Consider the following 17,930-nt stretch of genomic DNA (forward strand, 5'->3'; position numbering starts at 1 on the left):
CCGTAGAATACATACATATGCCATAGAATAGTGAAAAAAAAAGAAAAGAAAAAGGAGTATGCAGTTTGGATGGTTTTTCGACCGATTGAAATAAAAAATTGGCTCAAAGTAATTCTATCACATACCAAATTTCATGTTCCTAAGGCGATTTATTTTTGAGATTACGTTTCAATATATACTGACATACAGATTGACAGATTGTCAGCCTATTGATTTATATGCTGTTAAATTTCAGATGATTTATCAACCCATTTAGAATAGTAAAAACATGTATTAAATGTGTCGTGTTCCCTAATAGACATACAAAATTTATGTTAATGAATTTCATTCAAAATTTGAACGAAATCTACGAATTTAATGTAAATACCACACAAAAGTTTTCTTCTTTTGCCTCAAAGTGTTTTTGATTTCTCGTGCTGCCAGATAGTTAGATAGATATAATTCCAAAAGTTTTTTGGATTTTAGATGTGGAAATTTATTAGAATCCCAAGTTCGAATTCTTTGACGATTACAATAATTTCTACTTTTATGTTTCGTATGCAAAAAAGTAAAGACGTTGGATTCGACGTATGCGTAAATCGTTAAATAAAAAAAACTAATGGATCTCGATTTGAAAAGTAATCGTTTAGCGCTATTTGGGAATCCAAAAGTACTTGGGATTCGGTACTTTTGTACCGTTTTTCATTATTAATTAAATCCGTAACTAAAAAAAATTAAATGAAGATATTTCTTGATGATGATGATTCATTTTATTCACGTCTCATTCGTTCATTCATTCTCATTTTCATTGAGAATATATTCTTTAGGGTACTAAAAAAATTTGAAACACAACTGGTTTAAAAATTTTTTTTCTCTGAAGTTATAAGGCTATCTCATAAAAAAAAGTTCGCTTAAGAAAAATAAGTTCTCTATTCGATAAATTGAGAATATGATAAAAACATAAAATATTTAGTTTTAAATGAAGAAGATTTTCGGGAAATTTCTTCAAGCTTTTACAAAATTAATTATAATTTAAAAACAAATTACAACATATAAAAGAAATTCTCAACTATAAGATATTGAATGACTGTTTCCTTTTATTATTTCAATTGGCAGATGTCAGACTTTAATTTGTTTAATGCAATCTCTATCATGGTAACAAGTAACAGTTTTCAATTATATTTAAGAATACAGTGTGGTTGTTAGACTAACTCACAGAAATAGCTTATTTTAGACAAATAAGTCTTCGATAAAATGAGTCAAAGCCTGGAGATGACATTGTGGGCGATTCCAAGTTCCTCGGATATATCCAGATGGGTACGCTCACATTCCAGACAGCCGATAATTCTACCACGTAAAAAAATCATCCAAATGTGTGTCATAATTATGCGGTTATTGCACTTATAGACTTATAAAGCGCTTGCGAACAAGTTTACTTCTTTGCCTGTATTCCTTATACACCACTCTCTTACACTCCCGTCATTGTGACGTACTATCGGTGTCATCTGGGGATTTATACAATTTGCATATGATTTTTGAAGATGTGTGTTGTCATTTTACGGGTGATATATGTATTTTAGAGTTCGATTTCCACGTGACTCTGAATTATCCTTAATTTATGGACAAGAGTGTATTTAATAAATTGACCGTGTAAGTTTCATTGGCTTAAATTATCCAATATATATGTATTATTTTTAAAATTTTCAGCAATCTGAAAAGAAGCATTATGAAAAATCTTTTGAGAATAAGTTTAATTTCATTTGACTGTTTTGTTTCATATCATCAGAGAAAACTTCGACCATTTTTTAAATTGTATGTTAAACTATAGAAATACAATATTCCGTAAATGCATATGCAAAGAACACATGGTTTCGTAAAATTTAATATAACAACATTTTTCAATTCCTTTAAAAACCTTTTTTTTTTTTCGTTAAGTAGTGTATTGAATATGAATTTAGTACTTACATTCATGGAACCGGTGTATTGAAATATTAGTGAGATTGATTAATTGGATTTTCTGATTATTCTTCGTCAAACAATAGGCATATGACGAACAAAAAAAAAATGTCTCTTAAACTTGAATTTTCTAAGCGAAATTATCCTGTGATGTTTTGTATTACATTTGATACGATTAATAATTAATAACTAGGACCATCATAATGAACTTGATGAACGAGTTGAGTTTAGACACATCATAACGCGTTTATATAGCTATATACTTTTCCTCTTCTATTATTGCTAATTTTTTAAGGAAGGTTTAGATTCATGCTTAACAAAGAAAATAATCTACATTAACATAAATGTAGACAAGGATCTATAATGAATTATTTACGAAAATTCTTTACAGTAAATCCGTTATTCTGTCTTTTTTTACAAGCACTATTATTACAAGCACACTTCAGAAAAAAAAACTTTTTAAATCCTATTTTAATTTTTTTTAACAATTCCTGTTTAGTTGTTAAAAAAGCCAATATCGTCCTGTTTTAATTTTTTTAACAATGATTTTTTCTTTCGCAAAAACTCTACTTTCCTCAAGCATGCTTCTTATTAATATAAGAATGCATTTTATTATACAGCATTATCATTGTTATGGTAAATCGGGTGGGTGTATGATGAAAAGCTCAACGAACTCGCCAAAAGATAGCTGCTTTGTTCCATAAGAAACTCAAAGATATAAATGTCCGACACAGAGAACAAAGACAATACTTGTAAAAATCAACAAAATATTAACAGAATGCAAATCACTTATTAAATACACTCACAACACAAAGCTATCAGCGAAATACAATAGGAGAGTTCATTTTGCGATTCGCTCTCTATCCATTCTTTTGTGTGCGCCTCTGTTTATATATCTTCATGAGAGGACTTGAAAGCTTCTAGAACCCGTATCTTGGTTTCTAACAGAGATATCGCCAAAATTCGAGTACCTTCGAGAACCATGTTTTCACCATAGTTATCAAAACAACGTTATGTCACCAAATGGTTGTCATATACAGGCGTCCATTCAGACTCCGTTGGAGAAGTGTCTGTAAGCCTCTCTTCGTTGTTCTGAAATCAACTATGCAGATTTTTCCAAAGAGGAAGAATAAAAAGTATGTCTTAATGTTTTTCTTTTTGCATGAAGTTTAAAAAAATAATTATTATATAAAAATTACTTGAATTTCTCCTATTGCCCTGTTTTCGTAGGTTCATATCTGAATTTTCATAAGTTTATCTAAATATATTCAGGAGTTATCCTCTCCCGTAGTAATAATGGGCTTTTAGTTTTATTAAATAACTGTATCTGAAATGCCAGTTGCTTTTCCTCAAAAAATATATCTAGAATCTGAGTTCAAGAACTCTGCCAATCAACGGCGCATCGACACCCCTCTTCCCCAGCTCCCAAACAGGTTGTACATCAGCATCTGATGGCATCAGCATCATCAGTTTCAAGCATGGAAATTTCAGGTTAAAATAAAAATGAAGAGGCTCGGAACAATTGGAAATGACCCTAACCTTGAAAAGGAAAGAAGATACCCACATCAGTTTGGTTCTTACAGGTCTTCTTGGGGATGTGCCCTTCCTTTTCTGTAAATGTCAAAGTCTGGCGTCAAGTCTATTATTGCAATATTCCACAACAAGCAATCGGCTGGGTTTTGACACTTTTTTTAAATAAAATTTGAGAATCGCTTTTTAAAAGTTATGATTAAACCACTCTTGCAGCAATATGCAGCAAACTCTTTGTTATAAAGAACGGGTTGCCCTAATAGAAAGATATAAAAGGAAACGCATTCATAAGATTTAATCTAATATTGAATTCGTGACGGTAAGTACTTTTTTATTGAATTATTGCTGACTTTGGGGACCAGCTGGTTAATACGGATTATTGGTTGTGTTTAATTTCAATTAAAACTCTCATGCATAACTTAATGTTTACGGTTCCTCCAAAAAATTATTTCTAATCATCAATTATTAATTATGATTTAGCACTAAAGCCGCAATTATTATAACGTCATAACATCAAGCATCAGTTGTAATGCCATAATATTAAAGGCGTGTTATTTTAATAGTCTTATGCTGTCATATATTTTGCTCTCGAATCTGCCTAGTGCGGATAAATTCCATGTCATTATGCTAACATTAAAAACTAATAAAGAGGATACACTTCCAATGAATTGTAAATTACTTATTGCAGTATTAAAATTTCATCTTCTTTTTCTTCATGTATTATACATATAATAAAAGAAACCATTTTCTTCAGTTTTCAGAAAAATCATATAATAAACTATTTAACCAAACAATGAAGAATCCCAATACAAGCCCCCTCCCCCCACATCTTTATTACGAATCGGGGTGGAAATAGTTTTAAAATGAGTGGTAAATATTTCGTTATTCACACATGAATACCCGCAATTACACAAACACATACGCGAGCTCAAATACATACGTTCGATCGTGTTTTTGAGCAAGTACACAAAGACATACACAATAACAAATTTGGCGTAATTAGAATTAATATTTAAGTCATAATGCAGCTCTTAACCGAGTAACTTGAAATTAGAATTATATTTCTTGTAAATGCGAAAGTGAAATAGTAACAAAAAAAAGAAGATAAGGATAAAACAATTATATGAAATAACAATTAAAACATTAATTTGACAAAAATTTCCACTAATTCTTATTTTTTCTCTTTTCTTAGAATTAAATATTCTTTAAGCTTATTTCCTTTCTGGTTCATAGAAAATTAAAAATTTTGTTATTTGTGAAAATATAGCATTTGAATTGCGAAGGTATATAATATAATTATTTTAAAACACCTCTTTTATGATATTAACTTTGTTTATTTTCTATATCTAAAATGACCATTTTTGTACAATTATGCTATTAGCAAGAAAATGGCTCTTCCCGGTGATCTGGGCGTCCCAGGTTCGAGTCCCGTTCGGGCATGATTGTTCTTCATCTGTGGTCTATCTGTGAGGTGTGTGAATGTGCCCCCCCCCTGTAAAAAGGGGTTGTGCAAGAGAATGTGTGAGTTTCATCTTTATATGAGCTAGAAGTAAAACTTCTGTCCTCGGGTGCCAGGGGCCTTTACCCTCAGAAGCTACTGCACCCCCTTTCTGTGGTAGCGCGGACACGACATCATCATCATCATCACAAAAAAATGGCATTTGCTTTTTCAAGATAAATCATTCAAATGTTGAGACATCTTATCTTTCATAAACATATTCATTCAGGTAACTTAAACAGTAAAATTTAAAAAAAATTATCAGTGATTTTGATTTAATGCTGACATTTTGCTTTATTACAGACCTACTATCATCATGAAAAGCATCGATATGTTGGGAGTTTTCTTTGTTTTCTACGTTGCACTGACTTCTGCAAGTGCACTATCTGCTTCAGATGAAGTGTCCAAAGAAAATGTTCGAAAATTAGCGGTGGCCAATAATGAACTAGCTTTCAATCTGCATCGAAAACTAATTTCTGGATCACCCGGAAATGTATTCTTTTCGCCCTTCAGCCTCTCATCGGCATTCGGTATGCTTTTCTATGGAACGAGAGGAGAGACAGCCCAGGTGAGGTTCTGGTGTAACAGACTCTAAATTTTAAGTATACGGATAAAAGAATATGATTCTTTTCAACTTCGGTTTTAAATGTAATTTTATCGAATTTGATTCAGTTTACAAGATTCGTCAAAATCTTAATTCCATAAGAGTGATTTAGTATTTTAAGCCTTGAAAATAGGCAGGTTAGTTTGGGGTTGACTATAAAAAAATAGAAGCTTATATAGTCTTCAGCATTCGTTAGTCTTAGCCCCATAAGAGTAGTTGAGTATTTTAAGCTTAGAAAATACGTAGGTTAGTTCTGGGTTCCCTCTTAGTCTATTAAATACACTGTAGAAAGAATAGAAGCTTATATAGTCTTCGTCTTTGGATAAAGGCTTAGCACCATCAGAGTTAGTTTAATATTTTAAGCTTAGAAAATACTTGGGTTAGTTCAAGATTCCATATTAGTCTAATAAATACACTGTGGAAAGAATAGAAGCTTATACAGTTCTTCATCATTTATTGAAAGTTTAATACCATAAGAGTAGTTTCGTATTTTAAGCTTAGAAAATACGTAAGTTAGTTCTGTGTTCCATCTTAGTCTATTAAATTTACTGTGGAAAGAATAGAAGCTCATATGGCCCTAGCAATTTATTGGAAGATCAGAGTTTGAACTATATATGCAAGATATATGCTTCTTTCTCTTTTGTTTGCTGGTTTAAGCTTTCATAAAATGTCATTGAATTTTTATAATACATTTATTATTTTAAGTTGTGTTTTACTTACAATTTTATTAGTATTTCTATTAAATTGTAGAAATTTCAATATAATTATATGAGGAAATTTTAAGTAAAAATATATTATTGAAATTGTTACAACATGCAATTATTGCTCCATAGCTGCAATGGGCGACGAACCACCAACTTCATATTACCAAAACTGCGTCATAAAACAATTAAATGTTTAATCCAAAAGTAATAGTTTTAGCAACTAAATTTATAATATTGAAGTTTCAGCGTTTTAGCATTGTTATTATTACTTGGCATAATATTTATAAGGAACTGGCTCTTGCATAACAGAAGTTTATTGAATGATACATCAAATATCACTTTGAAGCATACAAATAATTTGAGAATACAGGGTGTTCATTAATTATTGTCGGGGTTTCCGTACCTCATAACTTTCGAATAAAAAATATTACGCAAAAACCGATTACGTATTCGTAAATTACAACTCAAAGAATTTTATTAATGATATTAAAGTGTAAAGCTTGTACAATTTGCACTTTGTAGGCATTCAGTTGAAGGCGATTATGTATTCGTGAATTACAACTCAAAGAATTATGAATACGTAAATTACAACTCAAAGAATTATGAATACGTAAATTACAACTCAAAGAATTATATATTCGTAAATTACAACTGAAAGAATTATGTATTCGTAAAGTACAATTCAAAGAATCGCCTTCAGCTGAATACCTACAAAGTGCAAATTGTGCAAGCTTTACACTTTAATATCATTAATAAAATTCTTTGAGTTGTAATTCACGAATACGTAATCGGCTTTTGCGTAATATTTTTTATTCGAAAGTTATGAGGTACGGAAACCCCGACAATAATTAATGAACACCCTGTATATATATATATATATATATATATATATATATATATATATATATATATATATATATATATAAATTTTTCTTTTGCTTTGTAAATATATATCACATGGCTATAAATTTTCGATGCAAAGAAATTATTTAATTTCACAGTGCTTACATAGATTTCCCATACAACTGAATGCAAATGCATTTTATTTTTCTGATAAATTATTTTCCTAATATTTTTGTAGGAACTAAGAAATGTTCTGGGCTATGAGAAAGCAGATTTGGCAAATGAATATGTTTCTGAAAGTTTTAACCACTTCCTTAGTGAGGTCCTAAGGAATGGTAATTCTTCAGATGGATATGTCCTGAATATCGCTAACGCTGCTCTGGTCGACAAACTACTAGATCTTCTTGAGGAATACAGGAATAATGTTCAAGAATTGTACAAAGCAGCTGTACGTGATGTGGATGTTGCAAGGGAAGCCCCCCAAATAGTTAAAGAAATCAATGCTTGGTTAAAGGAAAAAACGAATGGCAAGATAGAGAAACTATTTGATCAACTGAGTCTCTCCACTGTTTTGGTGCTACTGAATGCTGTGTATTTCAAAGGAACTTGGAAAACTCAGTTCGAACCACAGAGAACATTCGATGAAGTCTTTTACAACAATGGTATTGAAGGAAGGTATTTGAATATTTTTTTTATGAAATTCTGTTCTGTCTTATTATGATATTTGTTTTGGCTATTAGATTTAATATCAAACTATTAAATCGATACATAGACAATAAAAATTAAAATGAGTTGCTGAAGCATTTTTGGAATGTTCGTGATAATTGTTCAGCATTAAGTATAGGTTTTAAATGGCAGGAAGAAAATGCATATCATGATGTAGTATTAGTTCCATGTTGTAACAAATGTAAATAGCATTGAAATAATTTTGTATTAATTTACAGTGAAAGCTGATAAGTATTAATCGAGATAAAAGTTAATTAAAATTAAAGGTTAAGTAATTAAAGTTTATTAACGGTTAAATAAAAGACCAATAAAAAGTTTCATTTCTAACCAATATCAAATATAATTTCAATGTGGTTCTTGAGTTTGTTTCACGGAGTTGAATTTTGCCATGTTATATTAACCTGAAGATAGATGAAACTTCATATCTGGAGCTGCGTCTATTGCGATATTTTTATTAATATATGCATAAAAATGGTATGCTTTTTCCAAAAGTTCTATATTTATGGATTATATTAAATATTTTATTCTTTTTAAAGTGGATTATCTTTTTTCCCACTAACCAGTAAGCTTTCAGATCTGCACTATTTTCAATTTTAGCATGAAATTTGGGAAACAAAATTCTATAACTCAATTTAAATTTTTTATATCTTATGCTTTCCACAATTACCAAATCTTATCAAGGATACTCTCACTATGGATTTGGAATATTTGAACTAATGGAATAGAGTCGTCTATACAAACACTGTATCCACATCTATTATATTGCTGTCATAATGATCATCAAACCCTGTAAATGTACCCCCTTAAACACCTGTAAATATAACCCAGTACCCTCTTTAACCGTTTCGCGAAGGGTGTGTCATATATGCATCACCCGAACGTCTATCACAGTACGTACCACCTGTGGATTTCTGGAAATCGAACTCATGGGATGATGATACATATGTGCATATATATATATATATATATATATATATATGAATAAACAGAGCTGGGTTGTGTAACTTTCCACTTAATAAAATCCTTCACGTTTCTTCTTTTATTCTTGCCATTATTGTGTAACTGTAGTCTTTTCGGGTTTTACCATCAGTTCTGTTGTATTTTGCGTAGCTTTAGGATGCATTTCGTGCGCATCTTTTTTTATTACGGAAAGCCTTGGTTTCAGATTATTACGGTAAGAAAATGCAATTTGTGAGAAGGAAGAATGTGCTTGAATGAAGGAAGAATTATTATATTATGAATATAATAATAATCTAAGAATATAGCAAAAATGATGACATTCGGACTTAAACTTTATATTTTGCAATTTTTTCAAAGTTAGGTTTAGCGACGCAAAACCTCCGTCCAGTGGGATGATTCCTTTCGCGTATGCTTCGTCCCGTGCTTGCGTCTAGGATAGATGCCTCCCGTCCCGAAAGGGTTATGTATATATAGTATTCTGTGTTGTGCTCGTCGCTTCTGCTTGTTCATGCCTCCCTGGACGGAAATAAAATGAAGTTAAAAAATAGGAAGTCTCGAAAGTCACCGTCATCGAAACTACCTTCTGCTTCAAAAATTACAAAATTACAAAGTTTCGTGAAAAAAGGTGCGAAATGTTATGAAATTGATTAAAATTTTCAGGGGATTAAACTTTAAAAAACACAAAATTTAACTTTTTATACGGACCACGTACAAAAAAATTCCCAGTGAGTAAAATGTGTCGCATTCTCTAATAAGGTCATTACGAAGTTTCAGCACTTTATCACAAAAAGTCTCAAAGATATGAAACTACATAAATGCTGACTTAAACCACTTTTCAATGCTTAGATATGAGTTCGCAAAGAGAAAAAAATCATGTCGGATGTTCGTCTTTTAGGGTTGTACACAAACTAACAAAGAAAGTAATGATTGAATAAATAAATAATAATTTTACTATTTATTGATTCAAAAATATTAAAAAATTGTAGAAATAATAACTTAAAGGAAAGATTACATAATTTTTTTACAAGTTTATTGACTGTGCTATTTTAAAGTCATATTTTGTAATTCATGATATAAAATTTTAACGTATATTTCAAGAAGCATAGATTTTCAAATTTGTATTTAAAACTAAAGACATGCAGCATATTTAATTTTCTTATGATGCATTCCTGCGTCGCAGCATCTGCACTGAAGCAGTAAATATTTGCATGTTAATTTGTGATTCATCCTACTCCAAATTTGTTTTAATATATCTTTGGGAATTTTCGTGATAAAATTGTGAAATTTTGAACATGTCCTTATTAAAGTATGGGGCACATTTTACTCCTTGGAATTTTTTGTAAGGGGTCCGTATAAAAATTTAAATTTTGTATTTTTTAAAGTTTAATCCCCTGAAAATTGAATCGATTTTATAACATTTCGCACCTTTTTTTAAGCAACTTTATTATATATAGTATATGTCTACGATCAATATTTAACAATATTTAAGGAATAAAAGCCGCGGTCAAGGTTTTCCTTATATATATATATATATATATATATATATATATATATATATATATATATATATATATATATATATATATATATATATATATATATATATATATATATATATATATATATATATATATATATATATATATATATATATATATATATATATATATATATATATATATATATATATATATATATATATATATATATTTGAAGCAGAAACAGAAGACGGTGACTTCCGAGACTTTTTAACTTCATTTCATTTCCGTCCTGGGAGGCATGATTTATGAACAAGCAGAAGCGACGAGCACAGCACAGAACGAATGACACAAAATAAAATGAGGAAAAGCTGATGAAAATTTTATCCCTGTGAATATATAATGTGAGATTTTAATAGGGATTTCTAACACGTGTCAATCACAGGCAAGGGAATCATAGGGATATTTTAGAAGAATTTGTGTAAGTCAGTAATATTTTATACCTTCACTCGGAGTGTGGGAAATTGTCGGCTTTTAGCCGATTCAGCGATTTTAGATCTCGTGTTAATTAAATAGAAAAAGTGAAATGAGATCAGGAAATAAGAGAAGGTTTTAGAATGAAATTAATATGGGCTGAATTGAACTAAAAATTAAGAAATTAAATAAGTTTAAATTAGATTTTAAATTATCATTACACACACACACACATCTATTTAATAACAAAAATTTATATGCCTTATTTTAATTATTTATATAATAATAATATATTTATCAGGTCAGTACAAATGATGCATATCACATCACGATTGCCCTATGCTTCTGTTGAGGACTTCCAGGTACTAGAGATACCATACAAGGGTGATAATGTGAGCATGATACTCTTGTTACCTAACCAAAGGGATGGACTCCAAGCCCTCGAGCAGAGTCTAACTCCGGAAAAACTGGCCGATGTCTAGCAAAGGTTGTACAAAACCAAGGTTGAAGTCTCCTTGCCAAAATTCAAGCTGCAATTCTTAAAGGAACTTTCATCAGAGATGCAGGCTCTCGGCGCTAATCAGATCTTCAATGCTGGTTCAGCTGACTTCTCCGGAATGACTTCCAGCAGGAACGTGGAGGCCAGTGAAATAGTGCACAAAGCAGTCATCGAAGTGAATGAGGAAGGTAGTGAAGCCGCAGCAGTGACAGGAATTGTCATGATGCTTACTAGTTCTGTCGTTCATCGTATTACAGAATTCAGAGCTGACCATCCCTTTTTGTTCGCCATTGTAGAAAAGGAAAGTAACACGATCTTGTTCTTGGGAAGAGTAAATAATTTGTAAGAATAAAACAGAAATGGAAAATAAAATTTGTTGTTTTGTATTATTTTGTTCTATCATTTTACGAATTATAAAATCATGTATTATTTAATGAGCTGAGTGCATACTGTTACCGCCTTGTTGGCGCCTTTTGTAAGGAATGTAGCAAACCTACGCTGACTTGGCTTCAGCGATAAAATTATTGTAACCCTGCTGACATGGGATCAGTTTGCAGAAACAGTTTCGTACTGAGTTCGTTGCGGGGTCGTTGCACCTCGATGAAATAAAAAGTTGGCTTTCGAATTGTCGTTTGATTTTTAAAAGAATACAGTCCACTTATTAAAAAATTGAAATGAACCAGCTTAACTTATGGTAAATTCGTACCACATACTATCATCATAAATGTGTAAATGATCATGTAAATTCTATTAAGAATAATGCAATATTATTACTTTTGAAGCAGTAGTTTCACATTATTATTGGAAACAGCAGAATCATAAATACATCATACTAAAATTGAGGATTTTCATCCTTGAATTAAAGACAGCAAATACCTTCCTTTTTATTTACTTTAAGATTCACTCCGTAAATATATCCTTTACATTGAAATCTTCGATTTAGAAATATTGTAAAGGAAATTTCCACCTATTTATATTTTCCTTGCTGAATAATTTTTACTTTTGAAATCTAGTTTTTGCGAAAATTTTGTGCCTTGCCATGTGATTATGAAGAACGCACTGCCATCGGATAGATTTCAGCAATTATTATCTTTTTTTTTACATTAAAAGAAACAAAAATTGAATTTTAAGATCAAATATTAAATACGTGTATAGAGGTTTTAATAGTAATTTGGGGAAAGTCTTTAAGAAATACTATTTAAAAGCTCCCCATAAGAAGTCGATAAAATGTAATTAAATATGATATTTAATTATTAAATAAGAATTCGAAGTTTCATAACTCGGTAAGTTTTAGCGGAAGAAAACTAGAATTTGTTCGTTTAAAATGTTAGTGTGTCTAGTTTGTTTAATTAAATATTATTAAGAGGGCTGACGAAATGCATAATGATTTAGATTAATGTTTTTAGCATTACATTTACTGACACAAATATTTCAGCCAAGCATTTATTGACAATGATGCTTTACTGTATTTTAAAAATGTTACCAGCTCTACAACATTTACCTACTTCAAATTGTCTAGAAATTAACCATTGGTCAACGTTTAGAGTGCACATCTTCTATAAATTCTATCTAAAACCGTTGTTAATTTTTGAAAAAAAAATGATTTAATATTATTAAAAATGGAACAAATTGTGAATTAATAAATAAATTCTGAAATATTTTATATTCTAATAGGGAATGTATGCTCTTATTTCTTTGTGTCTGCTTTGATTCTGTAAACTATAATGACATAAAGAAGTTATTTAAGCCATTTTATATAAGCTATATTGACATAAAGAAGTTATTTAAGCCATTTTCTGTAAACTATAATGACATAAAGAAGTTATTTAAGCCATTTTCTATAAACTATAATGACATAAAGAAGTTATTTAAGCCAATTTCTGCAAATGCTTGGAAGACACAGCATAGTTTTGAACTGAAAAAATAATTATCATTAAAATGAATAATTATTGAATAAAATCCAGAAAAGTATTATAGAGATTAATAAAGAAGATTAATGAGAGTAAAACATGATTTTCTCAAATAAAAACATTAACTTTTACTATACTCATACTCATACAAACGCATATTCATAGAAACATTTATTATTAAAAGAATGCAAATTAAAAATTAGAGATAAATCAAAAAGTATAATATATATTCATGTTTATTTACTTCTACTATCCATATTTGCAATTTTTTTCACCTTACGGTATGGGGAAAATTGAAGAATAAGAGAGAAAAACTTATCTCAATGTAGATGTGTATAAAGATATAAGTATTCCATCTTTTCTTGAATTACTTTTTGTTTGCTAAACCTAAAACAAATGAAAAGAAAATAACACAAATACAAAAAAAATACTGATAACACAGAGAAAAATTTAGAACATTTACGGCATTGATACTGAAAATAGAACAGCAGTAAAAAAGATAGTGGATATATAATTTTAAACATTAAATTAAAAAATATTGAAAAAGTATAAGAAAAGGTAAAATATCAAAAGTAATTCTAAAACATAACTGATATTTAGATAAAAAATGAAAGAAAAAAAATATAGATTATTCACTCATTCGCCAACATACAGATAAAAGTTGCATTCAAATTTAAAATGATCAAGCAATATTAAAAAATTCGTGCAAGTTAATAAAAAGAACCATTGGCTGTTGATAATGTTCATTTTGCAATCTCGGTTTATTGGCTCAGTCTGTTGAGACTGTTTATTATTAGTTTTCATTTGAAAAGAATGGATGATTGAAATTATTGAAGCTATTGAAGTATATTGAACCTCATTGTCTGGCTATCGATAACGTTCATTTTGCAATCTCGGTTTATTGGCTCAGTCTGTCGAGACTGTTTAATATGATTAAACAGTTTTCATTTGGAAAAAATGGATGATTGAAACTATTGAAGCCATTGAAGAATTTCCCTTCATCTTCAGCCGAGAGCAAAGAATTATTAAGTATTCGATTCGCATCAAGTATTCGATGGAAATAAGTTTAGTTAGTGTATATGAATTGGTTTTTATTTTAAAGATAAGTTAATAATAAGTTATAACTTTTGTGTCAGACTTCTTAAACTTGATATACATAGTCTGATGGTCCGGAAAAATTCCTCATCCATTTCACTTGTAAGTTTACTATTTATTCTCACTGCCATTATCATTGATTCTTCCTTTTCATCGAGGTGTCTTCAAGAAGAGATATTTAGAAATACAGAAATAAACTTGATAGCTTGCATCTACGTGAAAAAAATTTAGATTCCACCTCAAAATACTAGTTTGGACTTGTGCGTTTTCTTTTTGATAATGAAGTTTTTCTTTTACCTTTTGGTAATGTTTTTCCTTTTCTTTTTGGCAACAATCCTTTCCCTTTCGGTAATGATCCTCTTAAATTTTCTTGTACAATCTGGCTCATTGAGAAGGAAAATGAAATGTGAATGTTTCGAAACGGTAAATAAATTAACTGATATTGACAAGGTGTGAAAAATGATAAAGTTATCCTTAATATAAAATTAGAACCTCAAATTTTCGTACCCTTTCCAAACTTTTCTTTTTTTAGTACTCCCTTCATCTAAATGAATTATAAATAGCTCTAACGTTACTTACCAAAAAGAGAATTTTTTTTTATTTTTCAAATCCTCCTGTTTTTACTACTTTTCTTCAAAATGACCTAGAAACCAGTTCTACAGTTAGATAAGTAAAAATTGAAACTTGCGTAATGTTGACAATTATCATCAACATTTTTGTTATTTTCATGACGTAAATTTCCTAGCTATTAACTCATCATTAGCTAACTGGAATGCGAAGGGAGGGGTGGGGGGTATTTGTACTTTTATCCAACTTTTTTCAATACTATTTTTTTTTTAACTCAGTGAACTAGCAGTTTGCTCCACCATTATATAAAAAGGATAGGTTCATCCTTGTTTTGGATTGTATAGTAACAGTTGAGGAGATGAATTTATATTCATTGGCTCTATTATGGATAGATTGATGCATTCAGACAATTTAAACATTACTTCTAAAAAAAAGAAATCTATAAAGAAATAATGGAATTTTCTAAATTCCCTTTGTTTTTTAGCATTGCTAAGAACCCCTAAAATAAGGCGAAGGTTTATCAAGTTGTATTTCCTGCAACATTTTAATTAAATATTTAAGCTTTCTAACACAATCTTCAAATCTAAATTTCGTAAAAAAATTATGAATAGTGAAGAAATACATTTATAAGCATGGCGTGATATGCAAAAAGAATTTGGAATATGGAAAAAAACTCTTAAAAGAATAGCAGTTTAAAGTTTCTTTTTAAACACCTAAGAAAAAACTCATGGGGCTCATGCCTGAAAGATTGTTGGCTTTAGTCCATGAAAAAATATTAATTTAATTATTGCTACAAAATTTATGGCATGTTTTTTCGCTAGTGTCATTTGTTTTTTTTTACAAAAATTTATTACATTTTTTTCATTCTTTTAAAGGAGTAGAATAAAAGTATGAAAAGTGAAGAGCTTAATATTCTTAAAGCAAAATAAATTCTAATCTAAATCATGCTATATAATTTCAAGTGTTTATTCAATTTTAAGCTTGTCTTTAGGCAAAGAAAATTTTCCGACAACACTTAAACTTGCGACTATTTAATTTATAAATATTATGATAAGATATTATTTATAGAATAATATCTTATATGATATTATAGAATAATATTATAGATATTATAAGAATATTATGATAAGAAATTATTTATGCTAAGAAATGTAACTTCTATTAGTAAATATATGAATAAAACTTGGTGAATAAGAAATAAGTCAGAATGATGCTTTTCAGTTTTTGTTTTTATTTTATTAATGATTTTTTAAAAATTTTAATCTTAATTACACAAAGAATTATTTGCTTATTGTCATCGGAATAGAATACACTTAGCAGTACTTTTTTTTCCAACCATTCCATTTTATTTGGAATTGTATTAATATCGAAATATTCCAATTGGAATTTTGGTAATATTCAAATTGGTATTTTAAACAAAGACTGCCTTAATATCCAAATGCTCAATGGGGCTATTTGCAAAGATTTTTTTTAAATAAGTGAAATGATTTTTTATAACAACTTTCTCGTTGGGTCACTCTTTTTATTTCGTAAAACCTATTTTTTATTAATGAAAGAATAAATACTACAATACAACATTAATAAGAAAATCTGTAATTTGATTTATTTTACACTTTAAATTTAATAAATTATTTTCATCTTAGAGTCAAAAATTATTTATATCATTCAGTGTTTTTTTCATGTAATAAAAAAGAAGGCATGTCTTTTTTATTACATGAAAATATGAAACATTAATCAAGGATGGTGTCAGATAAATTTTGCAGTTTTCCACAGTTTGCGTTGAATTGAGTCTTCATTCTTTTACTGATACATTAGCAAATTGACACTTGACAGCTATGACTTTATTAAATAAATATTACAGCAATAAATAGTCAATACATGATTCCCTATTCTATCTAAGGAATAACATTATTACTTGATAACTGTTACTGTATTAAAGAGATATTGCAGTAATAGATAGTAAATATACAATTCGCTATTCCATTTAAAGAACTGCATTATTACTTGAAGAGTAATACTCAATTTGTAAATCCCTCATTTATATACAGCAGAATATAAAAGGGAAATTCACAATAATAAGCCTTAATCTCTCACGTTAATTTGTAAAGATAATTTATTTTATTTCTTAAATAATGCTATTTAACCAAATGATTAAATAATTCATACTCTGCATGTTTTATCTTATATTTAACTCTTTATCACGTTGAATTTATTTAATTATAACATTGTGTTTAGTTGCTATTGATTTCGATTTTATTTGAAAAGAAGATGAAATATAGTTTAATTAAATGAACTTTTAAAATAATTCTGAAATAAAATAGTTTATCCAATTAAAAAAACGCAAACAGACAATACATTAAAAAGTTTACAATTTTCTAATTTGCAATATTTAATACATTCTCACGAAGATGTAAAGAACCAAGGCGTTAGTTTAAACAAACAAAAAGATTTATTAGGGCGAAGCAACTTACAAAGCACGAGACTGAGAACTTAGATATTGTTGTGAAAGCTTATAAGCCAGTTAACAACTACACTACCCGAGCAATTGCTTTTGTATCATGGTCATGTTACTGGACTGTGAACCAAAAGGCGAATTAGTATACAAATACCAATTCGCCACAATATCACTGATCATTGTTTTGTATCACTCAGTTTTTACACATATATAGAATGTTCGAGAACAATTCAGTTTGAACATTTAAGAAAGATCTAGAACTTTCCGGATAATAGAAGATGCAATAACATTTTAAATAAGAGAATTTAAGTTTTTAGAAAAAATACCGCGTCTGGGATTCGAACCACGGATCAACAGAATTGAAATAATTAGCTAAATAAGCCAAGGCGATTATTTAGTTATTCTTATTTGCGTGGTGATATTATGCAAATTGAGGTAAAATTAGCAATAAGTATGAATCAATAAGAACTACAATGATAATTTAATATGAATTAATTAGAATTTACTCGAAATAGATATATTCATTTCTTATAGTAATATTTTTCTTGAAGCTATTTTAAAAGAATACGAAATTCGCACAAACAGCTCTATTAACGCAGTTTCAGTTATATTAGATTCACTGACATATCTGTTTGATATATCGTATCGAATG

General features: G+C 29.2%; 1 pseudogene; it reads left to right on the forward strand.

Moving 5' to 3' along the window:
* The first annotated feature begins 5,103 nt into the window (after positions 1 to 5,103).
* On the forward strand, positions 5,104 to 11,649 carry LOC129984403 (intracellular coagulation inhibitor 2-like; annotated as a pseudogene).
* The last annotated feature ends 6,281 nt before the right edge of the window (positions 11,650 to 17,930 follow it).

The sequence above is a fragment of the Argiope bruennichi genome, chromosome 9, assembly GCF_947563725.1.
Source record: "Argiope bruennichi chromosome 9, qqArgBrue1.1, whole genome shotgun sequence".
Lineage (NCBI taxonomy): Eukaryota > Metazoa > Arthropoda > Arachnida > Araneae > Araneidae > Argiope > Argiope bruennichi.